The following is a 13346-nucleotide window of genomic DNA, read 5'->3' as shown; positions in this document are numbered from 1 at the left end:
TTCCCATTGTGTGGGAGATTTTTTATTTATAAAATTTAAAGAGCCTTTTAGTGTTGCGCAACCTGAATGGTATTTTATAATATTGAAATTGTTCATTTGTTTTAAAACTTACCACTAATAGAGGCTTTCACTGGAAAAAAGATCTTTCACAGAAGTGAAGACCCCCTTCTGACATTGTATCATCAGGTTTGATGCTAATAGGAGCATAGGACACTATGCCAGGACAGATTATTTGTCCATTCATCTCAGAATTGCCTCCTTTTAACTGGAGATGTCAGGGGCTGAACCTTAGACTTCCTGCATGCAAAATGTGTGCTCTGCCACTGAGCTATGGTCTCTGCTCATATGAATGATACGGCTGATGGGGTTCTAGCCAATGCTGATGTCCTGCTACTTGCACAATGGAAGCTCTCTCCTCCAGCCTCATCCCATACACCCTCAAAATCTGCTCCAGAGGGTTTGGGGACCATCCCCCAAGCAGATTTGAGGGTGCTTGGGGAAAGGAAAGGAAGTTCCACTCGCCGAGTGTTGGATACAAACCAAATTTTTATGTTGGTTTAATATCAAGTCTGTAGTCTGTGCTTCGTGCATACAATTTATCCATAATAAATGAATGTTCCGTTTAAAAGATCTTTGATAAACTGTAGCCTCTGTTTATGCACTTTTCTCATCTTTGGTGTCTGTATGCACAAGCACATAGATATACAAAAAGAAAGAGGCAACATTATCAGAACAGAAAATCAGTGAGGTAATTTAAAAAGTAGACTCCTTCCAAGCAATGAGAATCCTGTATTATTACTGTATTCTTTATAATACACATGCTGCTGGGGTGAACTGGGATTAACTCCCAGATAAATATGCACAGGATTGCAGCATACATATTATAACAAATACATTAAAAGGACAGGATTCTCATTGCTTGAAGGGACTTTACTTCTGAGTAGACATGAATAGGATTGTGTCATTAATACCTTTTATGGTTTTCCTTTCAAACTGTTGGCATTTCCTAACTCTACTACTATATTAATTGATGTGTTGGATTTTATTGTTTTAAATTACTAAGCAATACAAATCTGATTGTTATAGTTTAGATAATAGCATTTTTACAATGGGCAGGTACAGAGAGCTGTACAAACAGTGTAAAGTTCATAGTCAAAATTTGACAGAACAGAAGTGCACTGGGTCAAAAAGTTATAAGGCCATAGTTGCTCAACCTCACACAAGGCAATTCTAATCATGACCTATGTAGTGACAGAAAATATCAACTGTTCTCCTTGTGGTTGCTAATTGGCCATATTAGCTACGTTTTAACAGTGTCATCCTATGCAGTGCATGTTTACTTGGAAGTAAGACACAATGTTCAAAGAGGCTTGCTTTCAAGTAAGTGTGTTCAGGATTACAGTCTAAATGTGGTCAAGAAGAGCAATTCATATTGAGATTGCTGAATTACAGAAACATGAGGTCGAGTGTTCATGGCCAAAGATTTCTGATGGGCACCAGACTGGGGAAAACTTCTTTGAATGATAGCTGGTATAGCATAGTGGCTAAAATATAGTCCTATGCACATTTACCTGGAATTAAGCTCCAGTCAACAGAGTGGGACTTTCTGGGGGGGGGGGGGGGAGCGGCATGCAGAGAATTGTGTTGCATGAATACTTATCAAGAAGGCGCTTTCAAATACCACCACAACTCAGTAGGGGGTCTTAGCCCCTGGGTACTTTATTGGAGCTGATGCGTTTTCTTTCTGAGTTGTAAGAACTGCTAAGATAATGTATGTGACATGATAAGTATTTAATACTGAATATTCCAAGTTACATACACGTTGGTCCAAATCCAGAGGAAGCTAGTTTCATTGCAATGATGGACATAAATTAGTTGCCCAGTTGATTTCAATGACATTTAAGCACAACAAACTTATTCTGAATTTGGACCACTAATATAATTTAGTGCAGGATTTTAAAGTAAAGTATAAAAGTGCAAACTGAAATCTCTTACAACCATCTCATAATAATATGTATTAAATGAGGTGGCTTTTTAAAAAAGTGTTTGACAGCTTGTATGACATACTTGACTTCAGGAATAATCTATTAATTAATTAAATGTAAGTGGTGGCACCCATTAGATCCAAAAATATGACTGCTTCATCATTCAGAAGAACATGAAGAACATAAATTTTGAGAATTTAATTTAAATGTTTAGAGGGACTGAACAAGAACTGCTAATTTCTAAAAGCATATTTTAGGGCCTAGTGAATGGTCTTTAGCAGAATCTGATGCTGCTGTATGACTGTAGCTAAAGAATTGTGGACCTAATAATTTCTCTGGATAAGAGTTCACTGAAAGTACCAAGTGTGTACAGTATATAAACAACATTATTATTATTATTAATAAATATTTTGTCCTTTAAGAGGGGAAAGGTATGGAAGACAAGTTAGATGTTGCAAAGCAAATAGTATCATTCACATTTTATGGTGCATGAGCATGGTGCTCTGTATAAGCAGCAGAACTGAAACATTCTCTGAATGGGTTAATAAAAGCAGGAAAAGAGCTTGCATGCAAGTAGAAAAGTTCTAGGAACAAGCCAAAATAAACCTAGTTTTTTCTAAAATGATCACAGCCACATGACATTATTCTTAAGACAGCAAAGATTGTCAGTATTTGCAATTAAAAAATAAACTTAAAACCAAAATGCTAGTTTAGCACATCTTATGCTAATGTTCCTGATATCTGACTAATATGCAGAGTAAACTGAATGAAATCAATGGACATAACTTAGCCTTGACTAACTTAAGTCCATTTTATTCAATGGACTCTGACTCTGACTAAGTCAGATAACTCTCACAGCCTGCATATTTCTGAGAATATCCTCTTTCATTTAGTTATAGTGGCAATTTATAAATGCACTTGAGTTCCTGTACTAGTCTACATCAAATTAAGCATCCATTACTCTTTGGGATGCATACTGCAGTGGCAACTACAGGGCACTGGATTCACAAATGGATTAGCATTGTTTGGAGGCGGCTACGTGCCTTTGCAATTCATCTAGTCCTGAAGCATATGGGGGCACCAGAATATTAGCTCAATGGGCACCCAATGGCTTTCTTATAAAGCAATCTAATGGTACAACCCATGCCTACAGTGCTTTAATGTAACATTTTAAGAAGAGTACATATGAATGTTAAAGCACTTTCAGCCACTTACAATGTTCTAACTGCCCTAGTGTGAAGGTACCTTAGAAGCATTTGGACTCCCATGGTTTTATCTTCTGTTAATATTTAGTGGTAGAAGTAATGGGAAACACACTTCACTAATGTAAAATGAAAGTTATGTGTTTTTAAAACAAATTCAACGGCTGGAACTTTGGGTTGCAGTGTTTTTTAATTCTGCTTTTTCATTGAAATGCACAACAATTTGTCCATATCAGTTCTCACTTGATCTAAATTAAACTAGCTATGTTTCTCAGGCTCACAATGTCAATAAAAAGAACAAAATAATTTTATTTCCTTACTCTGTTTTTAGTTAATAGTTTAAATATAGTATACAATAAAAAGAAAATTTAGACAATACTGATCTTGATGAGTGTACACATATCAATTTTGTATTACTATAAGTTGGAGCATTTTTTCCAAATTAAAGCTGTCTAAATTTTCATTCATGTGTCATTTCCCTAAGTATAAAGCTATTTTGTTCATTCCAACTCATGCATGTCATATCCATCCACCAAATGCACAAATGCAAGCAAAAATGGAATAATAGGTTAGTGGAGTCATGGAATAGATGATGAAGTCTCCCAGGAAGGCCTTTCAGAATTCTGCAGTTCGCAAACCTCCAACCCAACTTAGTAGTGTGGGTGCAGGAATATTTCATATTCATCATCTTCTATGGATCAGCAGAGCAGCACAATAGTTTAAAATCCTGAACCTCCTTGTATTCGCTAGTCAGGAAATATCAATGCTTCCTATTACATAATAGGAAAAGATCCATGTGCATTCTCCAAATACAGTAAATGAGAGAAAGCTGTATACGAATTCTGTTCACAATATCTGTCTTCTCAGTGGATAACTTTACACATTTTCCCAAGCTGAAGAACAGTTCTGCTAAGGGTAAATCATCCATCACTACCAAAAATGACAACGTCACAATGTCTATTCTCTTCCCAAAGGTAATACAAAGATTGGGGTGGGTAGAATTCAGTGTATTTCTAGATGCTAAATCCAGTGTCACTCTAGAACTATTATTTTTATTATTTATTAAATTTCTATACCACCCTTTATCCAAAGATCATCGGGAAGAAGCGAAGGTCATTGCCAACAATGACAAGAACTGGACGTTCTCTGTGTGGTATGTGCCAAAGGTGACAGGAATCCACAAGGTGACGGTACTGTTTGCTGGGCAGCACATTGCCAAGAGCCCCTTTGAGGTGAATGTGGACAAATCGCACAGGGATGCCAGCAAGGTCACTGCCCAGGGTCCTGGCCTGGAGCCTGTGGGCAACATTGCCAACAAGACCACCTACTTTGAGATCTTCACTGCTGGTGCTGGTGTTGGGGAAATTGAGGTAATCATCCAAGATCTGACTAAGGGGTGATATGATAGCCATGTTCAAATATATAAAAGGATGTCACATAGAGGAGGGAGAAAGGTTGTTTTCTGCTGCTCCAGAGAAGCGGACACGGAGCAATGGATCCAAACTACAAGAAAGAAGATTCCACCTAAACATTAGGAAGAGTGTGGTGGAGTCTCCTTCTTTGGAGGTCTTTAAGCAGAGGCTTGACAACCATATGTCAGGAGTGCTCTGATGGTGTTTCCTGCTTGGCAGGGGGTTGGACTCGATGGCCCTTGTGGTCTCTTCCAACTCAATGATCTATGATTCTATGATTCTAAGTGTACAATATAAAAACACAAAAATGCATACCATAATAACAACCAAAAACAACACCTCTCTGGTTTAAAATGCCATATATTGATTAATTAACCACCTCAGAATACCTTTTTAATCATGATACAGCACAGTTCCATGTTTGCTATACGAATGAAAGTTACTGACTACTAATGTCAATATAAATATGGGCAGTATTGATAGGCAGTATTGATCAACAGGAGGAATATATGCAAAGGATGAAGGAATGTAGCCTAAACCAATGGTTCCCAACTTTCTTGAGTATGAGGAGCCCCTTTTTAACCCTTCCTCCAAATTTTGCTGACCCCCTGCTCCTGTTTGACCCTCCAGAGACACAACAGGAGTAGAGTGGGGTGGGTCTCTCTTAAAGCTCTCTGAAAAAAAAGTGGTATTTAAAGCAGCCTCCTCTTCTTCTTTAAACATAACTCATTTAAAGGAGGGGAGAAGCTACTCCAATGGGACTTAAAGCGCCTGCCTTTTGAAGAAGCCTCCCCCCTCCCTTAAATGAGCGGACCCTCTAAGGGGCAGGTGCCCCCAGCTTGGAACCATTGGCCTCTATACTATATCAATTATAGAGGAGCTCTCTAAACAATCTATAAGAAAACCTATCTGCACCAGAAAAATTGAATGCCGTAAAAGAAAGAACAAAATAAAAACAAAATTCAAAAACAATGCCATATGCTAACATAAAGTTAATTTAATTATTAGTTAAGCAAAATCTATCAGTTATCAGGTGGGCCTTACTGGCATAAGATAGGTGTGATTGTTAGAACATTTCTAACAGCTGTCCGTCCAGCTTCTGCTTGAATGTGTATATGAATCAGCAATACAAAGTTGTGTGGAGGATTGTTTTGACCCATACATTCTTGGGCTCTTATTACTTTTATCTACCATATGAACATTACAATAACCATTGTGCAATGAAAGTAAAAAATAGTAAAAAATAGTAACCGAACCTATTACACCTATTACACCTATTACACATTTATTCAACTATACACATCAACCAAAATGCTGAACCTTCTTTTTCTTTCTTAAAACACCTAATCTATTTACCGGGCTCTAACAGCGGTTAACAACTATCTCAGCACTCAATTGATGCCACTATGCATGATAACTGAATTCATCATAATCATTATTTTAAGAAACATGAAGTTGAATAATTAAAACATGCGAATGGCATATAAAAGAGAAATAAAATTGTTTTCTAGTTCTCTTAAAAAAACACCTGTGCATGTTAGCAGATTCCTTTTGGAGCAGCTACTGAAAGACCTTTTCAAGAAGCATCAGCATTCTTACTAGCCTTCTCCCCCACCGTTCCTAGGTATTACTACAAAACATGAAATGTCTTTCATTCATCCATTGAGAGCTTCTCCTCCTGCATTTACAACCATTTTGCTTCATTTTTATTAAAGCTAAACAATCCAAGGTTGGTGGAACCTTCTGTACCCCTCCCCCGCACATACCCCCATCTAATTTTATGTCATTAACATTTTCTTCAGATGCTATAGTACCATAACACTTTGTGCCATTATATTTTACAGTTCCTTTTCCTCAGATGTCTTACTGTTAAATTTCTGGGTGTCTCCCAAAGCCATTTCTACAACCATGATTGTACTCTACTGGATAGATTACATACAGCAGTAAGAACAAATCATGGCTATTCAGAATACACTGGTTTATGGAAGCTTTGCAGGTGGAAAATACAATGACAGGCAAATGATACAATCATAAATTCAAACACCATTTACATAGCTGTGTATGTCTTTGCCTATTATTGCAGCTGAGGCATGAAACTTTTGGAAATCAGTGATCAAAAATAGGCCTATGTTTCAGCACATCCTTACAAGATGCAAATGGAGTGTAAACTGCAAGTGAATGAAAGGATTTGAATATGATTCTCTTCTCTATTATTTCAGATACTGACCTTTTAGAGGTTTAAAAATGTTGCAACAATTTCTGCTATACTAATAAGGACAGATAACCTAAACAAATTCAAGTTTATTTAGAACTACAGCTTTCATTATAGCAACATTTTAAACACATTTTACTTTAGCAAGGAGTCTAGGATAAAAACATCTGGAGAATTTGTTGTTATGTGAAGCTATTTAATATACATTTTGATTAATTAATGTGTTATATCTCAACAGGATTAAACATAAATCATAATTGTTCAAAATTAATCTTATCAGCACAGAGATGCACTGTCGGGTGACATGATTTACCAATACTTAGGAGCTCTTGAGGAATGGAGAAAAGGGAACCAGAAAAAAGAGCAAGTTAGGAGAGAACTACCCAACTGAATCTGCATTAATCCAGGAACCACAAACATGACTGAATTCCTTACTCCATTTGCATAGTTATCGTATTGACTGACTACACAATCAATAGTTCTGTTATGATGCCAGATCACAAATGGACACATAACTTCTAGTTGTCCCAGTGCACCCCCTTCCTTTCACCATACTCTCTGAAACCACTTATTGGAAACAACTCTGTGTTGCCTTACTTTAATCCTTTCCCTAGTACAGTGGTAACTTGGGTTACATACGCTTCAGGTTACAGACTCCGCTAACCCAGAAATAGTACCTCGGGTTAAGAACTTTGCTTCAGGATGAGAACAGAAATAGTGCTCCAGCGGCGCGGCGGCAGCAGGAGGCCCCATTAGCTAAAGTGGTGCTTCAGGTTAAGAACAATTTCAGGTTAAGTACGGACCTCCAGAACGAATTAAGTACCATACTTAACCCGAGGTACCACTGTACCATTTTTCAAATGGAAGTAGTAGTGCCTCCTCCATTAAATCCTTCCCTTTTCAGCACTGTGATTCTGATCTGAACCTTACCTAGGTGGCCATCAGACAACAACATTCTAAGTTAGTATAAGAGGGGTTGGGAAGTTTCTCTATTTTCAGATAGCGCCTATATAATGCTTAGGCGATCGTGTTTCCTAGGTTCCCAACTGCAAGGAATACTGTACCCAAGACCTTCTGAAGTATTGCTCCTTGATCTACCACTTTCCCCTTTTGAGCAGTGTGCCTTAAGCCACATCAGGTACAGTAACTTCATCCCAAAAGATGCACTCCTCCATTGTCTCCAAAGACAGATGGACGGCAACAAGCGTGCCTTCTAGCTTGCAAAATTCTTGCCTTGCACACCTCTCTGACTGCTCATGGTTCTGTCCCTATATAGTTTGAGTAGTTTGTTCTTCCTGCTTGCAGCCTTGATCTATTACTTCTGCTCATTCTTGCATTCCCCCAAATAATTTTGCCTTGGCTTGTCCTGAGCCACCTGTCCTGTTCATTTGGAATAGAACAGGAATGGGGAACCTGTGGCCCTCCAGCTGTTTGGGGGCACAACTGCCATCAGCCTCAACTAGCATAGTCAGGGATGATGGGAGCTGTTTTCCAGCATCTGGAAGGCCACAGGTTTCTCATCCCTGCTCTACAACAATGCTTCCCAAACTTCAGAAGGTTCGCATTTATCACAGCACAGTAGCAATATTATTGTAGCACATTTTTGTGTACTGATGAGTTATTTAAGTTTCCCTATCCTACATAGGTAAAATGTTGCATGGGTTGGTGACTTTGTCTGTTGCATGCCTTCTTAGAAGACCACTTCTGTATGTATACTTCTATCAGGTGCCCAAAAAGTGTAGCGAGGGGCCCAGCCAGAGTGTGATTATTTTTTTTACAGAACATTAACTGGTATTACTGCATAGAGGTATAGAGAAATTTTCAAATGAATCAGTAAGAGTAACATAAACTGTCACAGGAAGAAAAGAAACAACACAACTTTATAACAGCTAACCTCAGTTTCTTGTACAGTGATTATATATTGACTTTACAGAAACTTAAAAAGTGGAACTGTGTTTGATAGTGGACCCCAAAAACTTTATTTAAAGCAAAAATTAGAAAGCGATCAAAACGTTTTATAGAGGAGAACAAGAATATAATGCTAAGCCTCTTAAAATTGCCTGAACTGTGAAATCAAGTAATGAACACTAGAAAAGGTTCTGTCAGCTGGAATCAAAACTTAGGCCAGTCAGCATTTTCACCTAAACCCTTATTACAGCAGGGCATTTGATTTTTCATCTCTACATTCTGTTCTGCCCAACAAATAAACCAACTTGACCTCTACCTGTTACTTTGAGAAGTCTGCCTATCATCTTTTAACTCGATCCTTTCCCCTCAAAGCCTTCTGAGCTACTCAGAATGAAAGGAGATGTCAAACCAGACGTGTCTTTGATCATGTTTTTGGATCTGATGCTTGAGTCCTGTGTTTCCTTTACAAAAAGCAGCTGTTGGGGGCCCTGATCTGGTTGGAGAGTGGAACAAGGGAAATTTAGCTCTTTCCCCCATGCCATTTTCCATCTGAGAAGCACCGCACCTAAAGCAACTATTTGCTTCAAATTTTAAAATTAAGGTTTGAACAAAGAGTATCTATTCCCCCTTACCCATGCCACTTCCACATTGTTCTGGAAGGAAAGCAGATTTTTTCCACAGTGTGTGAAAAGGGTTGCAGGGAGGAGAGGGAATCAGCAAAAGCTGCCTTCCTTCCCTTCCATGAGCATAACTCAACTCACTGAATCTACGCATCTGATTCAAAGCCATTTAAAATAAGTAAATCAGGGCAAATGAAAGCCCCAGGTGTGTGGGGGGGGGGTAGGGAAAACAAAGATTAACCCCTCATGGCCCGAAATCTATCTGGAGACCCCCACTGCCATTGCCCCCACTTGTAACTAATAGAATGATAAACATATAAACAACCTTATGTAATACAGTGCTTTTTTAACCTAATATATCACGCAGCCACACAAATAAGTGACAATATGAAAAAATAAGAATGCTTTCCTCATATTAAATGGTACATCATACAAACCCAAAAAACTGTAGCTGTCATTACTACAAGTATGGTGTCCTGACAAAAGAAGTGTAAGAAGCTTTCTAACACAAAGGCATATCAGGAAAAGCTCTTTTCTGTAAAGTTGGAGTTTTCCTACTGATTAATGCTACATTCAACAAAAGAGACACTGTCTGCCTAATTACGTTAAATACTTATCTTCAGGGGATTAGCAAGGTGTTTCTGCTCAACGTCACTCTTCCTGACAACCTAATGATAGATCTGTTTACTTAAGAGAGCAATTAGTAATTTTTTTTACTGTTTTCTTAACTGCCTTCATATCATGAAAATATTTGATTAACACACTCCAGCTTATCTTACACTGAGAGCAACATATTCCACATACTTCTTGCTCTTTCTTCAAAAGGAGCGTGACTGCAGCTTGCAGTTATCTTCCAACACCCTCACATTCCACTTCACAAAGCCCAATGAAACCAATGCTGTATTTGTGTTTTAATCATTTTACTCTACGTCACAAAAAACTATTAACTAAAGTAAGAAACTAAAACACAAAAACAAGGAGAAATTCATACTTCTTAAATGGCTCTAAAATGACAATTGATGCCCCTGTTATTCAACAGGGTTAGCAGGATGTGTCCCAAACGTGCAAACTACATCTTTTAAAAGGCACAGAATAAAAAAGAAGAGGTGCTTTATATTTTAAAAAGTGATTTATTTATCAAAACAAGACCTGCCCTGTAAATCTTGAGTGTGTATGACGAAGCCAATCTACGGGTAGAGTTATTTTTATTGTGAGACTGTATTTTATAATACTGACGTGGTGCTTAAATTTTATTTTCCTGATTGTTGGCTGCCTTTGAGGGCCTGTTGGGCCAGAAAAGTCAGCTAAAAACGTTTTGACAAATGTACAAATAATAGTGTAACTATGAGAAGTCTTACAATAAAATATAAATTTAAATATAGGAGAATTCTGCTGCCAACACAGTTGATCTGAAAAGACAAGTCATTGGGGTTCTATCGTAACTGTTTCTTGCTAATTATGAGAGAACCTTCTATATAAGCCCCAGGATGAAATTTGGGATTGTGTTCAAAACCACTTGCCTCAGAAACAATCTAAGAAAAAATAGTGACTGTTTGTTTTTACTTTGGGATACTAAATTCAGCATTTTGAAGTGTAGCAAAGGACAAACAAGAAAGTATTTCAGATATCAGAAGCAGTATTCTTCAGCAATTTGCTGTCCTAAAATAAAGATGTACTTACATTCTGCTCTACCTATAAGTTTTTCAATTGGTTTTCAAGGGTACCTGCATTGCAGTATTCCAGTGTGGAGCCCACAAGGGCAGCAGTGATTGTGACACAAGAACTGCATCAGCAAAAAGGGTCATAGACATTCAGCTAAATTTGTACTTCCAGGGAGGAGGCATGAGTAACTTTTTTCCATCTCTTTCACAGCTGGCATTGAAATAGGTTACAAAAGCAGCATCTCTTTGGACCGGCCATATGGATAGTTGTATGTTAAAGGTTTGATGGAACAAGGACACCTAGGCTATTACGCTCAGCTGAAACGTGGCAATAAATCACAACACCATAATGAGGTTTAATTATTTCAATGGATTACAATACATGCTGGACTATCTTGAAATATATCTATACCTAGGGCTTTTTTTTAAGGGGAAACTCACAGGTAGTCAGTTCCGGCACCTCTCAGGTGGGTGCCAGTGCTAAGAGAACGAGGGAGGCGTTCATGGGTAAGTTCCAGCACCTCTTTTTCTAGAAAAACAGCACTGTCTATAACTATTTATTAAATTCATTACTTTTCTAATGGTAAAGGAGTACGTAAGCAACTATGGAGCCAGGTGTGCAGGAAAATAAAAGTTAAAATGAAATATTATTATGGAACATAGGTTGTTATGGGCACAATTAAAAATATTGAAGACAAAAGAAAACACTTCTGTGTTTTCTTATTGCAAATCGTGTACTACATTAAAGAGGTGGGAACTTTATTGCAATTGGTCATAAAACAGAAAATTTCTGCCAAGTTTCTTCCCAGCCTTTTGTCCTACTCTTCCTCCATTATTAAAACCCTTTTCTTTTTCTACTCTAGGGGTGTGGAACTTCAGGCCTGAAGCAGGGGGATTGCGACCCACCAGGCCTCGGCCTCTGTCCCTCAAACGTCTCCCTACACCCCACCCCAAACTGGCCCTGCTTTAACCCTCAAGTGTTTTTTCCTGCCTGGAATGTGTCCCTGAACTCTGATAACGCCTCTTGCTCACTTGCATACAGAATAAAATTAAGTGTGGGAAATTAAGCTACTGTACAATTGTAAAGTTTACATTTGTTGCTCCACCCACTTTTGTCCCTGGCCCCACCCACCACTCATGTGACCATCAGAAGGTTGTTCTGAAGGGAATGTGGTCTTTGGTCTGAAAAAGGTTCCTCAGCCATGTTCTACCGAACTGGAGCTGTTGCAAGTATGCTTCCATTTAATTTCTTTTCTAATGTCAGCTTCCTGGCTACTTAATCATCCTGGAACCCAGATTCTTCTGAAAAGACAAACTTTACAGCACATGGTACCTAATACACTGGATTGTGCAAGGAATCAATTGTAGCATTATTATGGCTGCTATCTTTGACTCCAAGCCCACAAATCTGCCCCAATCCGGCTATAAAGAAATCTATGGTTGGGTGGGGGATACATCTCTTTCTGGATCATGTAAAGGTAAAGGGACCCCTGACCATTAGGTCCAGTTGTGACCGACTCGGGGGTTGCGGCGCTCATCTCGTTTTATTGGCTGGGGGAGCTGGCGTACAGGTCATGTGGCCACCATGACTAAGCCGCTTCTGGCAAACCAGAGCAGTGCACGGAAACGCCGTTTACCTTCCCGCCAGAGCGGTATCTATTTATCTACTTGCACTTTGACGTGCTTTCAAACTGCTAGGTGGGCAGAAGCTGGGACTGAGCAACGGGAGCTCACCCTGTCGCGGGGATTCGAACCGCTGACCTTCTGATTGGCAAGTCCTAGGCTCTGTGGTTTAACCCACAGCACCACCCGTGTCCCTTCTGGATCATGAACCTCACCCAAATGTGTATCTGCTTATTTGGGTGTGGATGCTATCTGTCTATACTGCATTGCATCCAATGGGATGAGTATTTTAATGTTCTGTTGCAACAGTTCATGTGTTGCATTTTACTAGAACTCAAACCAATAGATTCAAGTTACAGAAAAGGAGATTCTGACTAAACATCAGGAAGAAATTTCTGACAGTTAAGAGCTGTTCGACAGTGGAACAGACTCCTTTGGAAGATGGCAGACTCTCCTTCCTTGGAGTTTTTTTTTTTGGTTGGATAGCCATCTGCCATGGATGCTTTAGTTACAGGGGGTTGGACTAGATGGCCCTCAGGATCCCTTCCAACTCTACAATTCTATGAATATCTGGTGGGTTCTTTATTTGGGGATCACAAAAGGTCTCTTTGGCAGGCCAGTGTCTCTCGGAGCCAACAGCAACCTAGCTTTGACGATTAAAGGTAGGGTGTTATCAATGGACAAATGTCCAATAACAGAGGTAGTATACCTCTGAATACAAAA

General features: G+C 38.9%; 1 protein-coding gene across 10 annotated transcripts in view; it reads right to left on the bottom strand.

The window, feature by feature from the left end:
- The window catches only part of NFIA (nuclear factor I A), a 416610-nt gene that overhangs the window by 66725 nt on the left and 336539 nt on the right, over positions 1-13346 (bottom strand). The window lies entirely within an intron of this gene.

This window comes from Podarcis erhardii (assembly GCF_964252035.2).
Source record: "Podarcis erhardii genome assembly, chromosome: 6".
In the NCBI taxonomy this organism is placed as follows: domain Eukaryota; kingdom Metazoa; phylum Chordata; class Lepidosauria; order Squamata; family Lacertidae; genus Podarcis; species Podarcis erhardii.
The sequence above is the reverse complement of the archived record's forward strand: the minus strand, read 5'-3'. Positions and strand labels throughout refer to the sequence as shown.